At 47.5% G+C, this 9,746-nt stretch overlaps 1 long non-coding RNA gene across 1 annotated transcript; it reads left to right on the forward strand.

The window, feature by feature from the left end:
- Positions 1–1,252: 1,252 nt before the first annotated feature.
- On the forward strand, positions 1,253–8,139 carry LOC134479765 (uncharacterized). Its single transcript, XR_010053464.1, has 2 exons — positions 1,253–4,813; positions 7,870–8,139. It is a non-coding gene; the product is annotated as an uncharacterized LOC134479765 (long non-coding RNA).
- Positions 8,140–9,746: the final 1,607 nt, after the last annotated feature.

A 9,746-nucleotide genomic window follows, 5' to 3' on the forward strand; every position in this document is an offset into this window, starting at 1 on the left:
CTGAGTGTTTCTCTGAGTTCAATTTGCTATTCATGTTCTTCGACTTTCCTCTCCTCGGTGACCTTTTTTCTGCTTGCTCTCTCAGCTCTTAAGACATGTGTCAACATATTCCAGTTGGTTGTAGGTTTGTCTATTCTCCTTGTATTTCCATCAGTTTTTTTTTTAATCTGTCTGTTGCTTGGTGTGTGGGAATTGGGAATTTTTAAAGCTGGATGCACTGAAAATTTTATTGTGAAGTATTCCTCTTTATCCCCAAAGTCCACTTCATCTAATATCGACACGGTGCAGAGGCTTTGAAAACAAACACACACGCACCAACCAAACAACTTAGATAAGTGTTTGCCACACATAGGTACAGTACATACGTGTATGTGTGCACATGGTGAGCATGCGTGGCATATGTGTACAATATGGGCATTCAGGGGGGTGGACTCCTGTCTTCCAGAGCTGTCTTCCCCAGCATAGTGGGGTCAGTCTTGTTTTTCATACTGAATCAGCCTCTGAGCCTGGAAAGTTTGCCTCTGATTGGTTCCTTGACTGGCTGTGTGGGTCACATGATTGGGTGCTTTCTGCAGGCCCCCAACCACCTCCTTTCTTATTGCCACTTTTGGGTTTGGACTGTATTTTTCATTATGTGTCTTCTACCAATAGCCCCCAAATTCAGACACCTTAATCTTCCTTCAGTGCTTGCTCAGACCTTACTAAAGGTAAATATTCACTGGACCTGGTTCAGTTTTAGATCAGTAGACGATCTAAGGGCAGGTAAGGTCCATTTCTTCACATGGCTTTGTTATGTGTTTCAATTTTGTTTGTATTTTTAGCCCAAGAAGGCAGATTTCACACACACACACACACACACACACACACACACACACACACACACACACACACTTTTGACTGTTTGTATCTTTTTCTGAATTTTCCCCTGCTGCTTAGTTTTGGTCAACCTGACATAGCTAGATTCACTTGGGAAGAGAGGACTCAATTTAGACAAATCACATCTATTAGATTGTCCCGAGGAACATTTTCATTCTTCACTTTGTTTTCTTATTCTTAAATCTACCTTATCTGATTTATTTCTTAAAATAAAAATGTGGTTACATAATTTCTTGCTCCTCTTCAACTCCTCTCATGCCCCTCCCTCTTGTTCCCTCTCAAATTCATGGCCTCTTTTCCTTTACTAGTTATTATATATTATATATATATTACACATATTATACATAACATATTATGCATTATATATGATGTGTATGATTACATATAATATTATGTTATGATGATTATATTATAATTATATATGATATACATTAAATATGTATATACACATATATGCATATTGATATATAACCTGAGTCCATGTAGTATTGCTTGTATGTATATGATTTCAGGGATTTTTAAGTGTAGATGTGATGGCATGAGAGCCATGCTTTCTTCTGATGCTCTTGGTATTCAGCCCTTGCTTGCTAGGGTCTTGCCAACTGTCTTAGTCAGATATGGTGTGAAAGCTTGATTGAGCCTCCTGGGTTCTATTGATTCTTCTCATACAGGGCCCTTGGGGGAAAAGCCTTCACACAGGAGAGCCACCTTCCATATTCCTGCATGTCCCGGGTCAGAAAATTTCACTATCTTACCATTTATCTAATGACTTTTAAAAAGCTGTTTCTGACCAGATATATTTCATGGTCAGTGGGAGCTCTAGTCACAGCACCTACCCTGTCCTTACTGAAGAGGAAGCCATGACTCAAGTTGCCTTCTGTGTGTTTGCTGCTGGGTGGACAATTGGCCTCTGCTTTCCATGCCTGAGAACCACACTCCTTAGCTTCTGAGATTTGTCTGTCCAACGTAGACTTCAGTGAGAAGGAGGGATGCCAGATGGGGACATGGCTTTCTCTCCTCCCTCTGCTGGGATTCCCATGTATAGCAATTGCCTTGGAGTGGGACTGAGGGCTAGACAAAACCCCCAAAGCTCCAAATGCTGTGGGGACAAGAGGAACTTACACAGGCGTGGTCTCTGTTTTGTGAAGCTTTTGTCGCATAGAGAATGAGATGTAAGGAAGGGATACCCTGAAGCTGTACCTCAGAGGCTGAGGCAGGGCAAGAGACAGAGATGGGGGAGGGGTTGCTTAAACATACCGGAGAAGCTCCTCAGACAGGGAGCAAGGTGGGTGTGTGGGGGGACCAGCTTATCAGTCGAGGAAGAATAGTGGCCCAGGGAGTTTTCAGGATCAGGAATACGTTGTGATGAAGGGGTAAAGGAATGTCAGTTCTGGGTGTTGGTGAGAGAGGAGCCACCTCAGGTCAGGACATGAGCTGGGCATAGGCCAGGGGGAGCCTGGTCTTTGGAGCACCCATAGTCCACGAATTCTACCTTGTCCTATCTTGGGCCTCAAGTTTGGTGAGGAGTTGCTGGCAGTGCTCTCTAGTGGACTTCTCAAAGTCCCTGATGCATCATGGGGTACTTACTGGGGGTAATGGTTCACTGGTCATTGGAGATTTGCAGCACATGAGTCCCTGGCCCTGAAAACTCCTGAGTTCAGCAATGGTCAGACAGCTGTGCATTGCTTGGAGACAGAACAGCTAGTGCATGCAGAAGTGGCTATTGCCAGTTATTTTGGGGACTTGGAGATGTGTTCAGGATTTAACTGTTCAAAGCATCTCTGTGTGGTCGAGCCTTAACTGATCCCTGGATTTCAGCCTTGACAGAGATGCCTTCATCTTGCTGTGGGTAGACATTCACCCCGGGGGCCAAGGACAACAACCCCACTAAGGCCTTCCAGCCTCATTTAGAGCCTTGGGATGAAGGTCTTAGTGGTATTGCTGTCAGCCATAGCTGTCAGCTCTGCTGGAGAGATGTGGTATGATTACCTCACACAGACAGAGACCTCTGTGGATCCAGCTGGTGGCAGACAAGAGACCAAGAGACAGAGCAAAGGAACTTCAATTCTTTTTATCCATCCCTGAAAGCTGTCCTGAGACTCGAACCCAGGGCTTTGACCATGCTAAGACAGTTCTCTGCTGCCAATCCATAGCCCCAACCAAAGCTCTTCTCTCCTGTGTGTAGAATGTGCCCTCAGAAAAATACAGAGGCTTTTTGGGGCTCTGTGACGTCCCTGACACTCCATCATGCCCCTTCACGATCAGAGGAATCTGCTAAGGAACACACATAGCTCCACTCAAACCTGTGTCTTTGAGCTGCTGAGTGAACATAGGTGGTAGTAGCCATACATCTCCGCCCCTCTTTGGGTGTGAGGAGAAGAGCAAGGCTCTTCCTGGCTTTGCCATTGACAGCACGAGGAGTCATCAGCTCTTTTCTTGCAGGGTCAGAAATGCAAAAATGTCAAGCTTCTTCTCAGTTCTTTGCTCACCTGGTGGGTTCCTTTTCTCTCTGTTATCGAGGGTGAGGAAGAAGGGCTCATTTACTCAACCTGGAGACTGAGCTGCTACTGATCTACTGAGCCCTGCTCTCGGCTTGGGTGTTATCAACTCTGGTCCCCAAGGGTGGATGTGCTAGGGAGGGCAGTGTCTTCTCCATAAGGTTGCTGGCCTGATGGAGACCTTCAAGGGATGCTGGGCACAGTGTGTGGAAGGATCTGAAGGACCTAGGAAGACTGATATTTGGGCTCTGGGCTTAGACCATCTTATGGCTGTTGGGTTTAAAGATAAAAGAGTGAATGCCAGTGTGGTTAACAGAGATGCCCGTCTCCTGGCCCTGGAGTCTGAGAATCTGTCAGGTAAGGTATCAATAGGTTGTCAATTTATCACTATCCACACCTTGATGGTGGGGGGGAGCGCATCCTGTATTAGTCAAGTGAGTCCAGTGTCACAGGGTCCTACAAAAAGGAGGTGAGTAGGAGGAGTCAGCCTCAGGGAAGGATTCAGCCTTCTACTGGTCTGGAAGGGGCAGCAACTTAAAGAACATAGATGCCCTAAGAAGCTAGAAAAGGCAGGAAAGGGGCTCTGAAATTTGGAAGGGACCTGAAAAGGACCATCTCTATGCATACCTTGACTTTTACACTGGGACACCTACCATCAAGACTGACTTCTTGACCATAGGCAGTAGTTGATGGGGGATAGGGTGGGCAGAAAACAGTACTTTCTGTTGTAGACAGGCATCTGCACATATATGTTCTTGGATAGCTCAGCTGTAGGTTAACATACTGGTAATGTTTTCTGGTTCTGAGTTGACTCTTTAGCCTGATGTCCCTAGAGGAACGTGAGATTGATGCTGGCAGAAACCACCTGCACTGGCTGTCTCAAGATGTCTGAGCCCAGGTATTGGGAGAGCGAGGGAAGAGAGAGCAAGAGAAGGTAACCTGAAACTCGGAGATGTGCCTGACACTTGTAGAGCACCAAGACTGAACTGAACAGTGGCACGTCTCCCCTCCCTATGGAGCAGGTTTTCAACCTTTCCGTTTACAGAGTTCCTTATGTTGTGGTGACCCCCCCCCAACATTAAATCATCTCTTGTTTCCTTCACAATTGTTATTTTGCTACTGTTATGAATCATAATGTAAATATCTGAGAGGCAGAATATCTGATATTCTGATAGCCGACCATGTGTGGGTCGCAATCAGAGGGTTGAGAACAGCTGCAAAGCCAGCCCCTGGAGGTGAGAGGAGAGGCCTTTGTTTTCAGGGTGTTAATCCACTGCCTTCTCAGATTACAGGTTTTCTGGATAAAGCCCAGCTTAAAGATTCAATTCCCGGGAACGGGAATACCATATCTGCTGAGTTTGACTCCTGGTGATCACACGGTAGAAGGAGAAAACCAACGTCCGAATCTTGTTCTCTAACTTCCACAAACATACACAATAGTATGTACAACCCACCCCTCCTCATCCCACCATAACTAACTAACTAACTAACTAACTGACTGACTGACTGACTGACTGACTAACTAACTAACTAACCGACTAACTAACTAACTGACTAACTAACTAAGTAACTAACTGACTAACTAACTAACTGACTGACTAACTAACTAACCAACCCCAGCAGAGTGTGGCCCACACCTGTCTCTGGCTTCATCCCTGTCCCACCCCTACGCTGTAGAGACTGAAGCTCAGGCAGCTCTCACAGGACTGGCTTTGCTCCCATCTGCCTGAGGTTCCTCCCTTCCAGCTGGAATACTGACTGGCTTGAACTTGCCCGGATCTTGTGCAGGCAACCACGTCTAAGAAGTGGTTTTTTCTTTCTTCTGTTGTTTGCAGGGCTGGGGATGGAACGTAGGCCATGCTAAGCAAGTGAGCTCTTTCCCCGGCTTCGTAGCACACTTTTTATTTATTTCCTTGACACAGGCTAGGCAGGCTTCCTAGGCAGTGCATTATATCTGCCTTCCTTTCTCGCTTCCTCTCTGCACCTCCCAGTCCTTCTCCTTTCCTTCATCCTCCTTACCCCTCCACCCCCATCCCCCACCTCAGGTATAAGATCCACTCTCCCATGTCACAAGCACAGGCACAGGCTGCGCTCACTCCCCAGGTTCCCACGTCTGGGGTTCTGAGGGTGCTGCTTCTCTCTGCAGCATCCCGGAGCTTTCTCCTGTCCTTACCACTTAGTCCTCTGGTCTGGCTGATTCCATCCTCATTTGAATCCGTTTCAGGGTCCCGTGTATCCTCTGGAAAAAGACCCTTATCTCACTTTACAGATACATGGAAATACATGGCTGTAAAGTAATTCTGAACATCTTCTTTGCCTCCTTTGTACCTGAACAAAGACCTGGTATTTTATTAATGAGCTTCTTGCACTAATAGCTGGGAAGATGCTGTGCTTTCTAACCTGACTGTGCTGGCCTGGACTACTTCCCAGCTAAGTGGCATTACCTGCCATCTTGGGCTTGCCCTGGCTGTCCATGCACCATCTATCCTCCCCTCCTCATGATAACCTCATGGTGAGTCACCCCCTCTCCACCTGAGACCCCCTCTTTGGGATCTGATGTCCTGCCTCATTCTTTCCTGCCCAGCTATTGGTTGAACCAGTTCTAAATTAACCAATCAGGCGTGATGGGAAACAGTATGTACCCATCATTGAGGTAGGAGATGTTTGACAAGGCCAGCATCTGAAATGCAACCAGATCTCTGGGCACAGTAATGAGCATCTGAGAGCACAGTGCACAAAACCAACCCCAACACATTGCCTCTAGGCTCAGTAGAGCCTAGGCACCTCGAGGTGTGTTATTGGGTTTGAGCTCCCACCCTACGACCTGGAGCTCTCATGTTATTTCGAAGGATGTAGGTGACATTGTGGCTGCCGCGTGATGACTGTCTCCAGTGCCTTATGATTTGGGTCCTGAAAACATTTCTTTTTAGTTGATTGGGAGCATCCCGGATGCCAGGATTAACTGGGCTTGAGCAGCTGCTGGAGGATGAGGGCCTTTTCAGCCCCAGAGATCCTCATCTGTCCTGCCTGCTGAGCTCTGCACAGGGGATCAGTTTGCTTTGCTAACCATGACTAATTTCCAGCAGTGGTGCTGCACTCTGAGGTGGCTTGGTCCTCACCGCTGCCTCCTGCAGAGCTATTGACAAGGCATGTTCTGTTTTCGTGGCCCTGTATCCTCCCCATCAAGCCACCATCAGGTTGCACAGAGACCTATAGGGAACAGTGATGACCCCATGCTTGGTATTCCAAGGCAAGCTGAGAGCTTCGATTGCTGGCGCCCCATAAAGCCTTTCCAAGTGACTCTTCCTATTCTGTTGGCCAGTGTGCTACCCCAAATCCTTCATATACCAAGTCTCGTCTACTCCTTCCCTGCTGTTTGGTGTTTGGAGGTGTTATAGAGAGAGACCAAGGACCAAGGAGGCTCAGATATGCTGCTGGGAGGCTGACCAGAGGCCCCACCCAGTGCCAGCCAGGACACTTTGGCTTGTTTCATGGCTGAAGGAAGAGACTGTACAGACAAATGGACAGACAGGTACATGGACAGAAAGACAACAGAGTCAAGGTCCCAGCCCATTGCTCTCTCTGTGGCTGAGGGGCTGATGTCTCAACCTTTCCCTTTCAGTGTGTTGGCCACCATAGTGGCTGCCTTAAGGGAATCCAGTTATTTCTTCCATTCATGACTATAGGGCTTCCTGCCCCCCATTTTCTATACCCTCTAGTGTGGCTCCTGTCAAGTCTGATGTGTTCATACTAAGCAAGGTCAGGTTCCAGAAGTTTCCCTGGGGTGGAGGGGTGGAATGCAGTGTTTGCAGACAAGGCTCTGGCAGCCACAGGTGCCTGCCTCAGTGTGGTTTCTATAGAGATAAGCTGAGGAAAGGCCCCACGCTTTATGTAAAAGGTATGATCTTGGGGTAGGATCACGGGGACTTGCAGGTTGGAGCAAGGAAGAAGGTAGGACAGCGTGACACCCAAAGCCACTTAACCTTGTCCCAGGTCCTCTAATGGCTTACCATTAAATGATCCTGTCTGTAGGTCTCTTGGCTCCTGGGAGACTTTGGAATGGCCTTGAACACAGCTGGTTCTGAGTCACAAGACGTCACCTAGTCTTGAGTCCTGGTGACCCGGAGTCTGGCTTTTCAGAGTGACTGATAAGTTAGGGTGACTCCATCGTCTCTGCCCTTCAGCCCCTGCTGGTCACACCAGCCAGTCTTGGTCTGGTGGTGCAGATCCATGAAGCTGCCCCCTTCGCTTTTATCACATGACCTTCCCAATCCCAGTGATCTCGGTGAGTGTTCTAACCTGTCTCGGCAGTGGAATGTCTGTCTGTGGTCTGTCCGTGCTTCGGCTCCTCAAGTGCTTGGGAGCTCATGGTGCAGTTGTATCTGTGTGCCGTGTGGCACCTGAGGTGTTTGCAGCATTGCTTTAGCACAAAAACCACACCGTTGCTGTGAACATCCCTTACAAAGCTCCCCTAACCCCAGTCTCCTCTTCTCAGCTTGTCCTTGGTTAGGACCGCCCAGGAGCATCTCTAGACATGAGTCCTGCAGTCTGCGGAACAACAGACTCGGCTTGCTCTGAACAGGAAGTAACTTAGATACAGAAGATCAGAAACACTGCTTAACAGGATGGCCTTACAGAAGAGGAGATGCCATTGCTCTCCCAGCCCGCCCTCATGTTCAGCCTGCCACCCACTTACTGTCTTCAACTCCATACCTCACTGCGTGGTTTGAATAAGGAACATGGGTGTCTTTCTGACTGGTCTACCTGGAAATTCTGAGTTCTTCAAGCTTGTCTATGGTTTGTCTAGGATAGAGCCAAATCCTGTGTGTGTGTGTGTGTGTGTGTGTGTGTGTGTGTGTGTGTGTGTGTGTGTGTGATATGTTTCTCTATATGTGTATATATGTATGTGAGTGTATGTGTGTGTGTGTCCATGTGTCCCTTTCTCTTTCTGTGTACATATGTGTGTGTCTGTATGTGTATATGTATCTGTATCTGTGTGTGTGTGTATATATGTATGCACACAGGAATGTGCCTGTGTCTTTGTCTGTGTCTGAATGTGTATGTATATGTGTGTGTGTGTCTTTTTCTATGTGTATGTGTATGTATGTGTGTCTATTTTGTATGTTTGTGTGTATGCATATGTATGTGAGTCTGTGTGTCTATGTGTTGGTGCCTTTGTCTGTGTGTGTCTGTGTGTGTCTGTGTGTATGCATATGTATGTGTGTCTGTGTGTCTATGTGTTGGTGCCTTTGTCTGTGTGTGTCTGTGTGTGTCTGTGTGTATATGAGTATGGTGCCCTCAGAGGTCAGAAGAGGGCACCAGATCCTCTGGAGCTGGAGTGATTGAGAGCTGCTCTCCATAGGTGCTGGGAACCAAAATCTGCTCCTCTGAGAGAACAGTACGTTCTCTTAACACAAGCTACCTTTTCTGTTTAAAAAGACAGAAAACATTAACTCCAAGTGCCAACTGTTTTGACCCTCAGTTTCTTATCTGTAAGATGAAATTAAGGATGCCTATAGCCTGGGTGATGGTGGGTGAGGACTACACTCGCAGGAGAGAGTGGTTCATGCTTCCAAGGGGGCCTTGGCAACAGTATTGCGATCCCTCACTGGGCTATGTATGACTTACAGTGGGGGCAACCAAGTGAACTGGCCTAAGCTGCTTCCCTGTGCTTCAGACGTGCAGCAGTGGTGGACACTGTATAGTGGAAACACATAGCACACCTTGGAAACAATGGAAAGCTTAGCTTATTGGGAGTGGGCGGAGCCCTGTGTGAAGTGGGTGGATCCCTGTGCGAAGTGGGTGCAGCCCTGTGCTGGTTAGTTTTTTTGTCAGCTTGACATAAATTAGTCATTTGCAAAGAGGAAACCTTAATTGATAACTGCGCCCCCAACCCCCACTAGCCACCAGATTGGTCTCTAGGCAAGTCTAGGGTGTTTTCCTGATCAATGATTGACATGGAAGGACACCACTGATGGACAGGGTCACTCCTAGGCAAGTACTCCTAGGTGCTATAAGAAAGCAGGCTGATTAGGTCAATACTCAGCATTCCTCCATGGTCTCTGCTTCAGTTCCTGCCTCCAGGTTCCTGCCTTGAGTTCCTGCCCTGACTACCATCTATGATGGACTGTGATTGGGACATATAAAGCTAAATAACCCTTTCCTTTCCAAGTTGCTTTTGGTCCTAGTCTTCTATCACAGCAATAGAAACCTAACTAAGAAGGCCCTAAGTCAATTGACGGGTGTGAGTTTTGAGGTAAGGTCTGTTCAGGAGGAGTTAAGTCTGGCTGCAGGGAGAGGAGGAACAAGCTACACCCATTGTCCCTTTGTAAATTGGGTTTGACAAAGGCTGTCACTTCGTTCTGCCTCACG

Source organism: Rattus norvegicus, chromosome 7 (assembly GCF_036323735.1).
Source record: "Rattus norvegicus strain BN/NHsdMcwi chromosome 7, GRCr8, whole genome shotgun sequence".
In the NCBI taxonomy this organism is placed as follows: Eukaryota; Metazoa; Chordata; class Mammalia; order Rodentia; family Muridae; genus Rattus; species Rattus norvegicus.